The 18,283-nt window shown below is 33.8% G+C and overlaps 1 pseudogene across 1 annotated transcript; it reads left to right on the plus strand.

Moving 5' to 3' along the window:
- The first annotated feature begins 330 nt into the window (after window positions 1-330).
- On the plus strand, window positions 331-8,793 carry LOC143539834 (uncharacterized; annotated as a pseudogene). The gene is made up of 14 exons (XR_013136501.1): window positions 331-476; window positions 647-854; window positions 5,479-5,569; window positions 5,674-5,764; window positions 5,867-5,933; window positions 6,429-6,471; window positions 6,592-6,764; window positions 7,099-7,198; window positions 7,318-7,386; window positions 7,482-7,620; window positions 7,763-7,946; window positions 8,036-8,151; window positions 8,237-8,273; window positions 8,601-8,793. The product of XR_013136501.1 is annotated as an uncharacterized LOC143539834 (transcript).
- The last annotated feature ends 9,490 nt before the right edge of the window (window positions 8,794-18,283 follow it).

The raw sequence follows: 18,283 nt of genomic DNA on the forward strand, positions 1-18,283 counted from the left end.
GATGCAAAAGGTTAATTTGTTAATGGTAGGATAGTATACTGATTGATTTGCTAGTGTTCAATTGCTATATATACATATTCTTCATGATATTAAAACTACCGATATCCCACCGCGATATCTGATATTTTTCCGCATTAACTGCATAGATTTCGACAAATTAAAATCATAAGTTAGTTTCCTTCAATGACTCCTTAAGGCTGTGTGTATCACACATTTACGACATTTATCAGAAATGTTGCCGAGATATGTAGATGCAAACACTGAATTTAAGTTTGGAATTCGAGTATCTGTTAAGCAAACATATATTGACATTATACATTTTTACAGTTTTAAGAAGAGCAATGGGGGTGATAAAAGACGGGTCAATTTCGGGTGTTTTACCAAGTAACAAAGTCTTTGCAGTTAACTATCCTGGTTACCCTTCATCGATTGAGCGGGCCGTCGTCACTCTTGGTGGGACCCAAGGTATTGCCAAGGTAAGACCTTCCATTTACTTGTATATGATAGAATTTGACATTGATTGACTTTTAGCTAACTTTATTTATTTATTTATGTTTGACCTGTTTGTCAATAAGTAGAAAAAATGTCACCTGTAAGTTTTACACTTTTACTTAATTATTTATATGAACTGATATTATGTTTGTAGGCTCGCGAATCGCCATCAAACAATTTAGAACTTCATTTCCGGTCTGAAGATCCATACTCGCATCCAGTAACTGGGGATGTTATGCCTTGCAATCAGTTTTTGCTGAAAATATCAAAACCGAAATACGAGGGACAGATATCAGAAGCAGCAGAAGATACCATTTGTGCTGATGTTGTTGCTCATGTTTCGGATGCGTATTATTTTAACGGTTAGAAAAATATCAAACGTTTTTTTTTGTATCTTAATTAGGGGTAAAGTTAAAATGTAAAGAGAGACAAACATGAAAAGTGTGAGAAGGATTTGTGACCACACAAAAAATCCCTCAAAAAAACCATAACTCAATATATAAATAAAAAATTAAAAAAATTAAGAAACCAAGATGTTTCGCCCGTCATTCCTGTTCCAAAAAAAAAACGACGAAACGACACAATGCCGAAAATGAGCAAACAACACAATGATAAACCAAAAAAGACACAATTGATCGTAAAATATAATTTAATGGCGAAAAAAAATATGACACAATGCTGAGTAATATAACACAATATCAAGAAAAAAAGACACAATGTCAAGAAAAAAAGACAATCAATGACGAAAATACACACAAAACACAATGATAAACAAAAAGACAATAATCTTTTTCACTCAACATTGTGTGTTTTTTTAGAATGAGAAAGACGATGGTAACATTTTTGTGATTTTAAATTTTCCGTTTTTTGTATTAAAATTTGAGTTATGATTTTTTTATTAATTTTTCATTATTTTTTTTGAGGGGTTTTTTTGTGGCTACAAATCTTTCTCATCCTTCTCATTTTTGTTCCCTTTTGTAGAATAACTTGACCCTTATAATTAGAGGGGGTAATTTAACCCATTAATATGGTAATATAAAAACATTATAAAAGTTTTTCTAATGTCTATTTGAATACTTACAGTATCCTAAATTGTTTTGTCTAGAAGAAGTTGTGTTATGTTTTAAATTAATCATATTCATTACATTACCTATATAAAAACTAGTATAAAAAGGAGATAAGTGTTGGTGGGTTGTTTTTCCCTACCATCTATGTATTCATTTCAAATGCTTGTAAGTGAATCGAATGAACACAAACGGAGCATATTTGTGTTCGAACCTTTAACTTTAACCGAACAAACAATCAAAATGAACAATTAAATGAATGGGATGTTCTTGTTCGCGTTCGTTTGTTAAGTAAATGAACATGTTGGTGTTCATTTAAATTCATTCGTTAGCAATATGTATGAGCGGTTCATGAACGTAAACGGACAAACATAACTGATGTAGATGAACGAACATAACTGACCTAAAAGCGTAAACTAATTAAAAGAAATGTGAAGATAATGTATTGGGCCTAAAGGTTATTAAAACCATAGTTGTAATGGACCAAAAAAATCTTGTGTTGAGTATATGATAGAACTAGGGTTGAAATAGATAGCAGGCCAATTCGAGATGGAAAATCTCCGATACAAAGCTCAAATGAACAAATAATCGAAAAACAGTAGTAAGTAAGAGCATTCTTGACAGTTTCTTAGCTCCCATAACTGCCTGCGCATCCACTATATGCGTTACACTGGGTAAAACGACGTGTCCTCAAAAGAATTCTCAAATAACATTTGATTTGGAGCTGCTCCATTGAACAAAGCAGGTCAATCCGTTTACCCTCATAACATAAACTTTAATTGGACTCGTATTATTACTTCCCACTGGGTAAAACGACGTGTCCTCAAGTCGGAAAGTAGGAAACGGGCAGCAAACAAATCATAAGTTTCCTAGGTGACGTCTTCTTTAGGTTGATGGGCCCATAAAACCAGCAGCTCCAATGTTGAATTCCTAGCATCCTGAACCGAGCGATGATCCAACATTTCCTGTGGTGTGGCAGGTTGAGAAGTAACCTGTCCCCGAGCGGGTTTCAACATAGAAACGTGGAACATGGGATGAACTTTGGAACCAGCTGGTAAATTGAGTTCATAGGCGACAGGACCAACATAGAAACGTGAAACACAGGATAACTTTTCGAACCTACGTTTAGCTAAACTCCTCTGGTCATTCGGTCTTGAGCCATTTGCAAATTCTCACGTAACAACCTGAGCATATCATCCCAATTTAGCAACTGTTTTTCCAATTCTGCATTGAGTGTTTCCCCGATTACATACGGGTGAAGGGGAGGGGGTTCCCGTTCATAAACTGCCGTGAATGGAGTCATCTTAGTGGACGTATGAAATCCTGTATTGTAAGAATATTTTGCCCAAACTAAGAAGGAACTCCATATGGTTGGTTGCTCTTAAGAAATCAATGTATGAAAGCCTCCATAGGTTAACCATCTTCGTTTGCCATCAGTTGGGGGGTGGTAGCTGGCGCTCATCTTGAGCTTCGTTTGTCATTAGCGTAACAGCTCCTGCCAAAAACGACTTTGACTTTCCACCCGCTTCATTGTTTTCAAAAAACCCAATGACCTGCAGCCGGTGTGGAATGTGCCTCAAATAGCATGGAGGCATGAAGCTGGGATGTCAGGAACCACAAGTCGCCCTTGGTTGATTAAAAACTACCTGACAAACGAAAAACCCAGACAAGAAGAAGACCCGGTGTGGAATGTGTGTCAAATACTCACCCTTTGAAGCAATTCGCAAATGGGCTAAATGCAACTCAAGTGATGGCTGTAAATCAATATATCATCAAAGAAAGCGAGTATAAAACGTCGGAGAATGGGACAGAATATATCATTTATAGCAGCCTGGAATGTACACGGGGCGTTCGTTAAACCGTCTTCTCCACATCTGACAAATTAACCCAAATTTGGTAGTTCCCGGAACGTAAATCCAGCTAAGAAAAGACGGTGGCTCCATATAATTCGTCAAGCAACTCATCAATGTTGGGAATCCCACAGTAATTTTGTTCAAGGCCTGGTAATCCACACACATCCTCTGCGTGCCATCTTTCTATTTTACCAACATGACTGGGCTGGAGAATGGGCTAGTCGAACCAGCTGAAAGAAGCTCATTTACTTGTCTTTCAATCTCAGTTTTCTGTGAATGTAGGTACTGATGAGGTCGTATATTGGGAGGGGAATCATTTGGGTTTGTTCAACAGTATAGAGTGAAAGCGAGATCGAAACGGGGAGGGTGGTGTCGGCTCATCTAATACACTCGGGAACTCTTTAATTAGCGGCTGGACAGAAGTTGGAATTTCTGATTTTAGATCTGTATCGATGGCAAAATGTTGATATGCTGCTGATTTTTGTGGACCCAATGCTACCCTTTGCAGTTTATATTACTGATTTGTACACCAAAGGTTACTACAAACTGAGTTGTTATTTTTAATTCAGGAACGAGATTATTAATATGAAATTATGGGTTGGCCCACTATCTATCAAAATTAGGACCTCAGTGGTATCTAACTTACCCTGAATTTCATAGTGGTAGTGTGTGAGAAAGCTCTAATTGATCTACTCTTTGAATATTAGGTTCTCGTTAATGGTGGAATCACTAAACGAGTATGTTTGACATTGCTGACAATCAATTGATGTTCGGTAGAAGCTCATATGATAGAGTGTGTATGTATGAAGTCTGGAATGAATTTGGCAGAGTAACCAGAGGAAATCAGTGAATTGGACCAAAAGTTATGCCATACACATAACCATAACTCGTATAAATAGGCACCCCATATATGCGTAAAACACCCCATATGCACACAAGCCGTGTGTATGGGCTTATTACTAATACAAAATGACAATTTTAGCCCCTATACATTGTTTTAATGACCAAACGTTTTATAGAATACAAGACAGACATAAAAATGCACTAACAGCGTGCGACTTCCTGAGTATAGCATGAAGATTGATTTCTGCGATTTTATCTGGTTTTACAGGACTGACATCCTCTTTACCTTCAGGGGTATCCTCTGTATCCCCATCGATCTGCAGAAGTTTAAATGTGACCGTTTTGCAACGGTGACATGGCCTGTATTTCTCACCACATTGGAAACATTCTCCTTTCAAGTATCGGGTCTGCTTGTGTGCATCGGACAAACGGTTTGGGGCTGGTTTGGCAGAGTTTACTGCATTAGATGAAGTTGGGGTGGTAGAGGTTGGAATTCTTGGTAGCCCGAGTGTGATTGCTTTTGGATTCGTACTCTAATGCGAGGCTCATGGCCTTAGAAACTGTTCGCGGTTTTTGAATCCTCATGTCAACCTTCAATTCCTCCTTGAGCCCTTTTAGACAAATCCCCAATAGACGATCTGGCCAATTAGAAACTCGGGATGATCTACCTGCGTACTCCTGTCTATATTCAATCACTGATCCAATTTGTCTAATGCTACACAAATACTCATCTGGGTTCTGGAATTTGGGTGGTCCAAAATGCTTCTGAAATGCACTAACCGCCCACTCATCCACTAGATGCACTACACTCTTGTTCCATGTTAAACGGGCCAAAAGAATTCCCAAATAACATTTTGAGCTGCACCATTGAACAAACCGGGTTAACTCGTTTACCCCTCCTAACGTAGATTTTAATTGGAAATATATAAATAATTGGACTCGTATCAGTATATTAATGAACGTAATTGAATGAACGTAAACAAGCGTAAACTAACAAGCATAAATGAACGCAAAATATCCGAAGTAAACGAATTTAAATGAACGAACACTAATGAAAGAACGCGACATGTATATTCATGTTCATTTGTTTAACTAAATGAACAATTTTTTTTTCTTCATGTTCATTGATTTATTTAATAAACGAACTTCACCCAACGGTTCACAAACTATTTCTTGAACGTTTGCTTCGTTTACAGATTTATAATAGTTGTGCTTGAATTATACAGGAATGGCAGACTACCAACATGTTCTAGCTGTTCATGCTGACGTGACACGCAAAAAGAAGCGGAATTGGGGCTGACGTGGAACCACAATTTGGTTTGGTCCTAATCCTACATTGTTTTTGTTTTCTTTTTTTTTATCTTATTGTTTTTAAAAGTCTGTTAAAACTGGTTGCTTTTTGTGTATATGCAACACTGCAGAAAAACACGGGCTTATTGATGCAGATCAAGAGGATTTAATGATTTTGTTACCACCTCTTTTCTCGATCAAAAATACACAGGAGAATTTGGTGTAAGCATCGTTTAAAAACGAGTTTCACACACACACACACACACACATATTTATTAATTAAAAGATTTCATTCATTTATTTTTTTTATGTATTTAATTTCAGGTTGAAACCATCTATGTATGCCAGCCTGAAAAAGAAACAAGAGGCAACTGTACAACACCGTTGGGAGGTATTTTTTTATCTGTATTATTATGTATTTATCTTAACTAAAAAACTTAAACGGGTTTAATTTTTCTGTTAAACCCATGCGAATTTACCCTTTTACCCTTATTTTAAAAAATAAAACATCTAAAATAAAATTTTGGATTTTTAAATATTCTCTTAGACCCGCCTCTTTTTTAATGAATATATAAAAATATTTGGGACCCACCATCTTCTTCAACACTGCCTAACGTGTGAAGATTAAGTGAACGGATGGTGACTGGACCCCACTTAGTTTTTAAAAATAAGGATAAAAGGGTAAATTTTCTTGGTTTTAATAGAAAAGCTAAAACCTAGATTTAGTTTTTGGACCATTGATGAAAGAGAAAATGGTTGGTTGGGACCAAATCTGTAACTTTTAAACTTTAGAGACAAAATTCAAAATTTGGACCAAAACCACAGGCCATTCGTGTAATTTACTCAAACTAGTGGGTATAATCATTTTTTTATTTTTATAATGCAGATGGATATAGAGCCCAGTCTTGCAATTGAGTTCAACATCAAAGATATCCTTATTTTTTAATGTTTTATATGTGCATATTCATTAGTATCTATTAATTATTATCATTCTTTCCTTTATATAATATTGCATAATAGAAATGCATTCTTTGCCTTGACATTCATACATGTTCCTAAGAAGGTGAACTGGGAAAAGTTCATAGCTGAAGGTTCGGAAGATTGGAAATGCCAGGTGGCAGTATGTGATTTTGTTCAATGAGCGTCCCATATGGATCAGACAATCTTTGTCTGAGCATTTGTCTAATAAAGGTTTGAAACTTGGTAACAACATTATAAAAAGGTATGTTAGGGTAATTCCATATACACCCCTGAGAAGTAAAACTTACAAGCCAGCCAAAAAATTAATATCATATATACCCATTTAAGATACTTAAAAAGCATATTTATACTTTTAGTAAATACAGTTTATAATATGACCATTGTACCTTCTCTTTTTCTTTACCCTCCAAATTATCGTATTCTAATGCAAGTTAAGTGAAGGGTATAGATGTCATAAATTTGTTGGGTAAATATGATATTTTACCAAGTTTTGAGGGGATATATGACAATTTTTGCATAATTAAATTAGAATAAAACTATAGTTTTATCTTTAATATAATATATTTGGTTTACAGGTTTCTCTTCAGGGCAGCTTATTATTTTGCAAATGGGCCGTTTTCAGCGGTTTTGGATCAGAAAAGGATATGATCCACGTAAAGATCCTGAATCCCGCATGTAAGAACTCTATAATATTAAATTGCTGCTTTTATACTGTATAAAGTGATTATCTTTTTGTCTTTGGTATTTTAATTTCTTAAATATCTTAATATTTTTTTAACACATTTTAACCACAGATATCAGAGGACTGATTTCAGAGTACCACCAGCTTTGAGAAGCTACTGTGATAATAGCATAGCATCCGGGTAGCACATTGCTTAGTTTTGTTTTTCAAAATTGTTAATTTATATATTTCAAATCTCAATCTGACTGAACCATCAATTCTTTGATTTTTTTACAGGTTAAAGCATAAATGGGACGATTTATGTAACTTTCGCGTTTTCCCATACAAATGTCACACCTCGTTACAGCTTTTCGAACTTGTTGATGATTACATTCAACAAGAGATTAAAAAGCCTTTGACTCAAACATCTTGCGATGTAAGTTATATTATACTTCACTTCATTTTACATACATGCATAATACATATGCATACACATATACATACTTATATACATTTATACATACATATGTATATATGTATGTATATATTGTAAAATCATTTACTTTGCACTTTTGCAGTTAGTAACAGGTTGGTTCACTGCACACATGCTCGATATCTTGCGGTTATGCGTTGCTGTGAGGTTTTTTTCAGTATATCCAAAACCTGGTGGAGAGTCCTTTCTGAAGTCGGCTTCTTTACGTTTTGAAAAATTAAAAAGAGCAATAAATGTGATAAAAGGAAAGATAGTCAATAGAGGCTCAGGTTGTTTATGAACTGTTGCATACCTCTTTATGTTTATATGAAGTTATTTTCATGCAAAAATGTTACATTGACCATAGTTGACTGTGCAGATGAGGTACATGTTGAAGAGAAGGAAATGAGTAACGATGAAGATGATGACATGGAAGATGATGTCGAGGATGAAAACGCAGATGATGATTTTGATGCGTATGATGGACTTGATATGGTAAATATAATCGTTTATCCTGTTTATTGTTTAGATTTCATATGATATTTTTGTCTAACTTTTTCTCCATTGGGCGTGCTTTTAGGGTGGTGACGGGACTGATAATATACCAGAATCGTCTTGTATCCTTGATATAATCGCTATTACTTACTTTAATCTTAACATTTCTATCGTTATCATTTTTAAGTAAGTTCTTGGTGATCTTTGTTTTAAAAAGTGCACCCAAGGTGCATACAAGCGAGGGGTCAATCGTTTCTTCCCACTGTTGGGCGGTATTTTTATATTGCATCACATATAGAGGTTATTTATATATTAAATTGTATATAGAGGTTTTTTTTATCTCAAATTTGGGTATGTGTTGATAAAATCTTACAAAAATATAAAAAAAGAAAAAACAAGAATGTGTAATCGATGCTTCGTTCGAATGATTTTCCTATATGTTGTAAAAGATATCAACCAAGAGAATGTTTCAAAGATGTACCTGCAAGAACTATTTGGTAGTTTTCCAAACCATGGTGGTGGTGGTAATGAATTCCATGATTCTGAAAACAGTGATGGAGAATATCATATTTTTGATGGAAGCAACTCTGAAGAAGATGATGATGATTACTAATATTTTTTCATTATGTGGTGATGTATAACTTACCTTCCAAATCTAAACTTTTTAGTGTTTGTAAATTAAAATTTTGAGCTAATTATAATAACTTTTAAGAATATTGCAAATTATTTTGTCGGATGGTTTCACGTAATATGTGATGTGGACTTGCGCATTTTAACCTGTCATGTGTATATAGGGGTGTTCACGCTTCGGTTATTATCCTCAACCAAATTAATCAATTGGTTTTTGGTTAATCGGTTTGGTTTATTCGGTTAACTTGGTTTGCGGTTTGGTTAATTTCGGTCAATACCAAAATCAAATATGAGTTAAAAGTTTTTACTTGTTGATACATGAAATGGTGTATAAATACATAATATGGAGATACAAATACATAAAATGGAGGTATAAATACGTGAAATGGTAGTATAAAAACTAGAAATACGTGAAATTGTGGTATAAAATCTAGAAAAGCATGAAAATACTAATAGTTTGGTTCGGTTAATTTCGGTTAACTGAGGGTACAAAAATAACTGATAACCGTTGTTCGGTTAGTTCAGTTTTCTGTTAATTTATGTTCGGTTTTGTTGATTTTGAGTTGAGTTCGGTTTACATTTATTGCTTACCCTACCATTGTCTACGTAGGGTATGTTTAGTAGGGAATTTTAAGGTGTTTCTAGGATCAAGCTTTAAGAAAAAGCTCCAACTCTATAAAAAGTTTTATTTGGTTGAATGAGCTTGAAGTTTTTAGGCTAAGAGAAGAAACACCGTATTGGAATGCTCTTATTATTAGCGTTTAAAAAAACCTATGAGCTTTTAGGGTTTATAATTAGCTAATTGTATTTATAAAAAAACATGAGCATCGACTTCCACTAATCGCAGCCTCAAGTCTAGATAATATTTTTCCTTGTTTACTAATAAACGACTAATTAAACTCATGCTTTAATAATCAATTCTGTCACCCCCAACCTACGGCGGAATATACCGTGGCGCGACATAATTGTATCATAGCTCAAAAGACACTAAAGTAAATACACGTGTCAATATCTAATTATTTATTTCTTATAATCTCAAATACGCAAAGCACAAACATTGTCTCAAAAGAAATGTAAACGTTACAATTAAGAATAATTGAAATAAGTTCACCATCATGCATCCTAAGGTCGAATCTACTCTTTAAATCTCTTGCTTCATCCAATATAGCTACCTGCACCATGCTTGAAAACACATAGTTTGTCAACATAAAGTTGAGCAAGTAATCATGGTTTTTGATACATATAATATTAAAAATGACAATTCCTTCCGATAAATATGAAATTACTACAACTAGCATAACAATAATATAAAAGTTGTCTTTTCACTCAAATCCCATGGATAACGAGCTACTCCGACGGCATATGATCATACTAATGAGGATGAGGATGAGATACCAACCACCAAAACGTAAAATAAACACATAGTCACATTTGCACGTATAACTAACTTAGTAATATCATATAACACAAATAGTGGAATTGTAGTGAAATAAAATGATTAACTTGTGAACGTATAACGCCCCCAAAATGTAAAATGGTAAAAAGGGGGATGTGAATTACTTATCTTATAGGTGGATTAATGAGGATGAGATAATAATACAAGTGCGGATGGACACGTTCAAGCCTTCGAGATACGTCAACAAAAATGTCATATTTGTTAACGATAGTATTAATAAATGAGGAGAATAATTAATAACGATTTGAGATTTGATGAGACGTTATTAGTTTCAACGTCATTATTGTACTTTAATCGGTTTGAAATATTTGGGAGTCGTTTAGGGTTTAGATGTATTATTTATTGTTATTATAACTAAGATTATTATTATTATTATTATTATGATTATCATTATATAGATATTATAATATATATATATGTATGTATGTATATATTTATGAAAAGTTAAACGAGAGGTTCGTATTGAAAGAAAGGAAAGATTTTGGTTTGTTAAACGAGTGTTAAATGTTCACATACGAATTCGTGATTTCACATACACAATACATATTATGCATGTGTATATAATAAATAAATTTGTGTAGGCAATACATAATATTTAACGCATTTGAAAAAATATGATTAAAGAAATTATAGTATTTGATTAAAATTATATTTGTTTAACATTAGTTTGATTAGTAATATTAATTCAAAAATAACAATTAAACAATTAGTTAGTAATAATTACAAATAGATGTTATTAATGACTTAAGTTTCACTTTGAAAAGTGTTAAAAACAAATAGCAAATTACCCTTCTTCATTAAAATTTTGGTAGATTAAAGTCTTCATAATTGCAAGTTTGCCACAACTTTTCTAATCCATTGATTGCACATAATCAATGGTCCAAATTGATTTCTCGTACTTCTCTCTATAACTTGACTTCTCGCGAGATATATATATATATATATATATATATATATATATATATATATATATAGTTTAGAATGAAAACTATATAGTACTTCTCTCTATAAATATATATATATACATATACATATATATATACATATACATATATATATATATATATATATATATATATATATAGTTTAGAATGAAAACTCACTTGAGTTGTGAAAACCCTATGTAACATCGTTTTTTTTGTTACACACGTAATATATGATGTAACATTTAATACAAAACATCGAAAACTAAAAAAAAATGTTTTGCTATTTTTTAACATTTTTTTACTAAATTTTATATATGTTTTCAGGAGAGAAAAATTTATATTTATGTTTACATTTTTTATTCACTTTAATTATGGACCACAAGATTTAAACTTTAATTAAAAACATGTGTTTGAGAATGTGTTTTAGAGTTTTCACAACTTAAGTGGGTTTTTATTTTAACCTTACCCTATATATATATATATATATATATACATATAGGATGGACAATATGGTAATTTAAGACACTAGAGGGGAGACGTCGTAAAAATTAAATGACATAACCTCGCGGGCGGACGTTCTACTTCAATTCAATTCCTCCGGCGACCTTCTATCTCACACCTGTTTACTTCAATTGAATTCCTTTGGCGACCTTCTATCTCACATCGGTTTGATTGCTCTTTTAATTCTCGCAATAACATCATTCAATTTCAATTGTAACCGTAACATCATTACCCCCTTCAAGTTTCCCATTAAAGTTCATCCTAAAGTGCACACCAAGTTCACCCAAATCTATTTGAACCAGTGTCTGGTCGCAAGTATGTGCTTAGTTTTATCTATTCTACTTATCTTCTTCTTGATATTGACACTTATGATTTCGATATTGAAATAGAAATTCATGGAATTAGGGCAAAATTATTGCAGTAAAAGTTTATTTTTGAGGTTTGTCAAACCTTGTTCTTGTGGCAGAAAATGATCTGATACACATGCTCAGAGTAAAAGTGTTTTTTTTTAAGGTTTGCGAAACCTTGTACTTATGGCAGAAAATTATTTGATATTTCGTTTCGTTTCGGTTTTTTCAGTTTTTTATTTCGGCTTTTTAGTGTTTCTCTTTTACGGTGTCTCTTGTTCAATTTTAGGGCTGAAGATGAGTTGCGAGTTCTTTTCGGTTATCATGTTTCATAGTTTGATCTATTCTACTCACCGGTTCCTCCATTACCCAGGTATCTTATATTTACCAATTGTTTTTTGTTTTATTTTGATTCAGTTACTCGAAATTAGGTTTTGTATCAATTCGCTTGTAATTGGTTCGAAACTGGTGGAATTTAAGGTGACTTAGTTTGTCCGTGTTGAGTGCTTGTTACTCGTTTGCTATGATTTTGCACTTGATGTTCCTATTGGCATTGATTATTGTTAACACATGTTTTGTACGTTTCGGTCTTTATCAGGGCATTAATGTAATAGTTTAGTATTATAGGCGTTATAATGTAAAATGCCATTCGTTCTATTGTAAGTTACATTCGTTACCCCGTAACGAATGTAAGACATTCGTATTAAATGTAAGCTCATTCGTTAACCTTGTTTAACGAATGAGATAACGAATGAGGGCTATTCGTTATGTTTAAAGTGTATTAACGAATGAAATGTTCATTCATATATGTTAATGTAACGAATGACACATTCGTTAAGTGTTAACTTAACGAATGTAGTTATCCCATATATATACCCTGTAATGTATTCATTAATGTAACAGTTCTGATTATCCGATTTCCCTCTCGTTACCCTGCCAAAATATCCTCTCAATACACACTTCACACACCTAAAGTAATACTTTCTAATCGTATTCATATGTAACGAATGCATCATTGTAATCACAAGATCTAGATCCACATCATGCTCTTTAAAGTGGTATCAGAGCCTCGGATCTGATCCTCGATGCTATTCTTTGTTTAATTGTATCAATTCATCAATCAGTGAAGTAATTTTATCATGAATTGATAAGTATTGTAGTGCAATTGAGTTCTGGTTAAATAGAGTTTCATATTAATTGTAATTGGACTGATATAATTGTAATTAGGAAAGGTATTAAGGAAATTGAGACTGGATTATGAAATATTGAGGTCAGAATTGAGGTGAATTGGATAAGTATATCGAGTTAAATGAAGTTTGAATTGTGTGGTTAATGGGGGTTGATTAATTGATCAATTGATCAATTGAGGTCTGGTTTAAAGAGTTAGTGATTTCGGACAGACATAGGGAGGTTCGGATTCGAATTGCGAACATATTGATATAGGTTTTAGGGTGAATAAGTTGGATTTGGACGGATTTGAAGTTTGGTTTGAATTTCAGACCTGATGAAGATTTGAATACTCATTCGTTACGATGAAGACTGATTCGTTAAGTCTTAACTGCCCATTCGTTAAGTTTTAACTGCTCATTCGTTAAAACTTAACTGCTTATTCGTTAAATTCTTAACCATTCGCTGTTCAAATCACATTCGTTAAATCTGATTCCTTATTCGTTTCAAGCTGATTCGTTATAAACATTCGTCATTCCTCATTCCTCATTCTTCTATACTCATTCGTTATCCACTTTCGTTTCACTTCATAACGAATATCGATCCATTCGTTAATCAGCTCATTCGTGTAAATCATTAACGAATATCATTCATTCATTAATCTTTGCAATTCACATTTGTTACTGTTTTGACATTCGTGTGAATAGTAACCATAAGTTTTAAACATTGACAAGTTTGGTCCTTGAAGTTTAACTGTTGTCTACTCATGGCGTCACAAAACGTTTCTTACTATGCATTAGCATCTCAGAATGCTTTAATGCAACAGATGCTAACTATGGACAACGAAATTGGCAGTCACAACAAATGTCCTAAACTGCTAAAACTATCAGATTTTGCTCGGTGGGAACCGAGGTTTCGTGCTCACTTGGGATCTGTACATCCTGGTAGCGTACGTTTTCTCGAGGACGTGTATGCGGCACCTTTGGTAGGTAGTGACAACATGGGGTGGACGCCAAAGGAATTCAAACACTATGAAGCACAAGAAGTGAAAGATTATGGAAGCGAGACAAAAGCTTACTCGACTCTCACGATGGCTTTACCAGAACAAATCTTTCATCAATACAGTACTATTAAAATCTGTGCCATATTTATGTTTATGTAACGTTATGCTGCCAGATTCTCTCTAGACCTCCATTAATGTATCTTCAGGTAATGTATCAATGATTAATGCATTGAACACGATGTTAACTTATCGATTGCGACTAGATCTTGGATCTTTATAACGCATAATTGGTATCAGAGCCGGAAGTTGCTCGTGATACGTATAATTTCGTGTTTATTGTGTTCATCATCTGTTTGATCGGATTTTGGATCGATTCGGGAATGAATGTTGAAATTGATGATAGTTTCATGTTCATCATGTGATTCCGAGTCTATGTAATGTATTTTGAAGGTTGATTAAGGTGTATTCATGAATCTGTCATGGTTAACCATGGAAAAAGCTTTGAAGCTGCAGCTTATAATTAACATTGTTTAATTTAATTTGTGATGAAATTGATGATTTCATCAAGTTTATAATGTATTTCCGAGCCTTCATTGAAGATCTGGAGTGATAATATGAAGATTGGATGAAGATTTGCGTTTTTTCCGGCCACTGCAACTGTTTTTTTCCGACGAGATTCCGTTTTCCGGCTACAGTGACCGTTTAACGACTCATTCGTTAATTTAAACTCATTCGTTACGAGGTTTTAACGAATGAGCTCATTCTTTATGTGCTTATTCGCTATGAAGATGGGCTCATTCGTTATCAATACTTATTCGTTATTTTTTTTCTGACATCCGTCAGTTCCATAACGAATGTGAGTAACGAATGTGAGTAACGAATGTGTTCCTATTCATTCAAGATTTAACGAATGTGGAAGGTGTGGTTATTTATAACGAATGTGACTCATTCGTTCAAGGGTAACGAATGAGGAGAAGGTGCCATTCGTTGTATACTGTTCTCGCGAAAGAGAACAAGAGGATAACGTATGAGGATTAAAAAACAAAAAAACAAAAAAAGAGTATTTTCGGAAAATTTTCTTAAACGAAATTTTTCGGGGATATTTTAAATATGCGGGATACTTTTCTGGAAAAATTTGGTAATATATTTTCTGGTCGACTTTTCACGCATATCGAGGGGCCGAGGGGGAGTAACCGACTAAGTTTAACGAGACGTTTATTGAAGTTTTTTGAAGAATTGTTCAAGACCTTGCCTAATTTGTCAAGAAATGGGGGAGATAAAACTTTCAAAGAGGTTATTTGATTGGTATCTTCCTACGTTTGCAAGAATTTCTTAAAAAAATACTGCAATTCGGGTCGTAATTCATAATTGCAAAGCTACGTTTGACTGAGTTCAAGACTGCTATTATTCTATGATTGTGGATTAAGCATGTTCAAGATTGAAACCTAACTATGTGGGATATGAGTGTCTTTCCGTTTACTTCTTTCTGAGGGACTTTGATCCTGACTATGTTGGCTATGAGTATTCGGCGGATTGCTTCTGTTGAAGGGGACATTCTTGAATGGGTTGATCTGATTGAGGAATATACGAGTCTTGACATCTGATTTAAGAAATTGATCATTCGTGATTGATTAACGAAGGTTGGAACTTTGAATCATATGCCCAAAGCATTAGCGCATCCATGCATGTTGGTTGCCGAAGAGCTTCAAAGAGTGATGATTTGGGATAGACGTTATCGAGAGAGTGAAGACCGATGTGAAAGATGTGGAATGATCGGGTTATTCATGAAGATGTGTGACGAGGTTAAACGTGAAGATATTCTTACGTTACCGGTGCGACATATAGCCGATGACTTTCTGCTGATTGACTCGTTTGATCGAATCATATCATATGCCAGTTGGATGATCGGAATGATCACCTGGAGATGCTTATTTGTGGGGGAGATCTGATACGAGTAGCTACAAGTTATTGGTTTACAAGCCCGAGAATCATCAGTCAACGGGAGGTTGGCTGTACGGCTGATGATATGCAGATAAAGTATTCTAGGTTAAAGTATTCAACTTTAACATGTTCAACGCTAACGTATTCGATGCTAAAGTATTCATCGTTAACGTATTGGAGGCTAAAGTATTGAAGACTAAAGTATTGGATGCTAAAGTATTGGAAAACATTCGACAGCTACGGACAAGGGGGAGTCTGTAAGTGCACGGATTTGGTGTCCGCAGCTGTTCGATTAAGCTAGGGATAGTTTAATCTTTATGTTAATGTATAAAGGCTCATTCACTAAGCATGTTTAGTGAATGAGGCCTCATTCGTTAAGACTAGGCTATTCGTTAATGTAGGAGCCATTCGTTACTACAGTGTAACGAATGGTGGCTTATTCGTTAAGGTATACTCATTCGCTGTGGAATGACTTATTCGTTAGTAATGTTAATGAATGAGAAGGCTCATTCGTTACTATAGTTCTAACAAATGAGACCAGCCTATAAATAGGCCTTCCATAGTAGACTTGCATAGAGATCGGTGCCATATTTATGTTTATGTAACGTTATGCTGTCGGATTCTCTCTAGACCTCCATTAACGTGTCTTCATGTAATGTGTCAATGATTAATGTATTGAACACGAAGTTAACGTATCGATTGCGACTAGATCTTGGCTCTTTATAACGTATAACATAATTGTCAATTGTTTTCAATTGATTTTTAACGTAAAAATCCGTGTAAGTTAAACATTACCGATCCTTGGTTGATCGGGTATTTTTAATGTATGAAATTAAACCCAAATTGGATTTAATTGAGTATTTAATTCATTGATTAAAACCCTAATTGGTTTTAATGATTATTTAATTCCTTAAATAAGATTTTATCTCATTCGCTAAGGAGTATGGTGATTCGTTAAACAGTTTAACGAATGTAAAGCCTTTCGTTATTTAAAACATAACTAATGAGATTCTCATTCGTTATCAAGACATACGCTTCCGTTGTGCATAACGAATGGAAGACATTCGTTTAAACATTTAACGAATGGAATGATCTTTAATGTATTATTCGTTAAGAATTTAACGAATGACTCTATCATTCGTTATACTGTTTATAGAATAAGAGAGTTGATGTAATATTCGTTATAAATTTAACGAATATGAATCCTATTCGTTTAAAAATTTGAACGAATCAGGTTTTTAATTTAACAAATGAGGCCATCCGTTAGTTCAAAATTTGAACGAATGACCTCGTCAAGGATAAACGAATGGTCTTTCATTCGCCTGTTCCTATTTCACCATCAACCTTAAAAGAACTCTTGCAAAATTTTTCAAAAATCTACTGCCTGTTTGTTATCACAATCGATTAACATCTTCGTATTCAACAGGTAATGGCGAGTTCAACCATATGAGATTCATAGAGATTCATTGGTGGCTTAAGGGTTAACCGATTAATAGAAACTTTGAACATTAATCGAATAGTTAACAACCTATAACATTCTTAATTGAATCTACATTAGAATTAATAATCGGTGTGTTAGTGCATTAAACAGATTTCCGAACATGATTGATCAGGTTAATTGTGAAAGGTGTTTGGAAATTAAGGGCTTAACCAATGGAAATCGTCTTCTTTGACTGCAATCATAGTCAAAATTAAATGTGTCTTTGACTCATGATTAGTCAAATAAATTTATTAAGTCCAATTCGTTATTAGTTTAACGAATGATAGACAGATTCGCTAAGATGATAACGATTGACCATATGATTCGTTAAGACATGACGAATGACTATCTGTTTTGCTAAGGTAGCGAATGGACAGTCAACTTGATAACGAATTAGTGTAACGAATCAGAATTGTTTTGTTAAAGTAATACACATTGATTCGTTATGATAACGAATGACTTAAACGTATAACTTTGATTCGTTATTTTTAACGAATGTAAAACATTAATTGTATAACGAATGACTCATTCGTATAAGGTAACAAATGATATGCTTATTCATTAATCAGTATTACTTTTATGAATATTTTACTAATATTTATTATTGTTTTAACAGTAATGGCAGACGAGAATATTCAAAACCCTGTTCCCGAGCAACAACCTGCAGATAATCCAGAACCT

Source organism: Bidens hawaiensis, unplaced genomic scaffold (genome assembly GCF_021521415.1).
Source record: "Bidens hawaiensis isolate Kalapana, Puna unplaced genomic scaffold, B.hawaiensis_p1.1 tig00012058_1, whole genome shotgun sequence".
In the NCBI taxonomy this organism is placed as follows: Eukaryota; Viridiplantae; Streptophyta; class Magnoliopsida; order Asterales; family Asteraceae; genus Bidens; species Bidens hawaiensis.